The sequence below is a fragment of the Limulus polyphemus genome, unplaced genomic scaffold, assembly GCF_000517525.1.
Source record: "Limulus polyphemus unplaced genomic scaffold, Limulus_polyphemus-2.1.2 Scaffold1504, whole genome shotgun sequence".
NCBI classification, from domain to species: domain Eukaryota; kingdom Metazoa; phylum Arthropoda; class Merostomata; order Xiphosura; family Limulidae; genus Limulus; species Limulus polyphemus.
The window spans coordinates 95,247-96,880 of record NW_013667114.1 but is presented as its reverse complement, the minus strand read 5'-3'; positions in this window follow the sequence as shown (position 1 = coordinate 96,880).

Sequence of the window (1,634 nt, the reverse complement as noted above, 5' to 3'; positions counted from 1 at the left end):
GGTTGGACGTAGGTAGTATTGTTGTTCTAGTTTTACTTACGTTGGACGTAGGTAGTATTGTTGTTCAAATTTTATTTGTGTTGTACGTAGGTAGTATTGTTGTTCAAGTTTTACTTGTGTTGGACATAGGTAGTATTGTTGTTCAAGTTTTACTTGTGTTGGACATAGGTAGTATTGTTGTTCAAGTTTTACTTATGCTGTACGTAGGTAGTATTGTTGTTCTATTTTTACTTGTGTTGGACATAGGTAGTATTGTTGTTCAAGTTTTACTTGTGTTGGACGTAGGTAGTATTGTTGTTCAAGTTTTGTTTGTGTTGGACATAGGTAGTATTGTTGTTCAAGTTTTACTTATGCTGTACGTAGGTAGTATTGTTGTTCTAGTTTTACTTATGTTGGACGTAGGTATTATTGTTGTTTAAGTTTTGTTTGTGTTGTACGCAGGTAGCATTGTTGTTCAAGTTTGACTTGTTTTGTACGTAGGTAGTATTGTTGTTCTAGTTTACTTTTGGAAGACGTTGGTAGTTTTGTTATTCAAGTTTACTTGTGTTGGACGTAGGTAGTATTGTTGTTCAAGTTTTACTTGCGTTGGACGTAGGTAGTATTGTTGTTCTATTTTTACTTGTGTTGGACATAGGTAGTATTGTTGTTCAAGTTTTACTTGTGTTGGACGTAGGTAATATTGTTGTTCAAGTTTTGTTTGTGTTGGACATAGGTAGTATTGTTGTTCAAGTTTTACTTATGCTGTACGTAGGTAGTATTGTTGTTCTAGTTTTACTTACGCTGGACGTAGATAGTATTGTTATTCAAGTTTACTTGTGTTGGACGTAGGTAGCATTGTTGTTCAAGTTTTACTTCTTTTGTACGTAGGTAGTATTGTTGTTCTAGTTGACTTTTCAAAGACGTTGGTAGTATTGTTATTCAAGTTTACTTGTGTTGGACGTAGGTAGTATTGTTGTTCAAGATTTAATTGCGTTGGACGAAGGTAGTATTGTTGTTCAAGTTTCACTTGCATTGGACGTAGGTAGTATTGTTCTTTCAAGTTTTACTTGCGTTGGACGTAGGTTGTATTGTTGTTCTAGTTTACTTTTGGAAGACGTTGGTAGTATTGTTATTCAAGTTTACTTGTGTTGGACGTAGGTAGTACTGTTGTTCAAGTTTTGCTTGTGTTGGATATAGGCAGTATTGTTGTTCAAGTTTTACTTGTGTTGTACGTAGATAGTATTGTTATTCAAGTTTTGTTTGTGTTGGACATAGGTAGTATTGTTGTTCTAGTTTTACTTACGTTGGACGTAGGTAGTATTGTTGTTCTAGTTTTACTTACGTTGGACGTAGCGAGTATTGTTGTTCAAATTTTATTTGTGTTGTACGTAGGTAGTATCGTTGTTCAAGTTTTACTTGTGTTGGACATAGGTAGTATTGTTGTTCTATTTTTACTTGTGTTGGACATAGGTAGTATTGTTGTTCAAGTTTTAATTGTGTTGTACGTAGATAGTATTGTTATTCAAGTTTACTTGTGTTGGACATAGGTAGTATTGTTGTTCTAGTTTTACTAACGTTGGACGTAGGTAGTATTGTTGTTCTAGTTTTACTTACGTTGGACGTAGGTAGTATTGTCGTTCAAATTTTATTTGTGT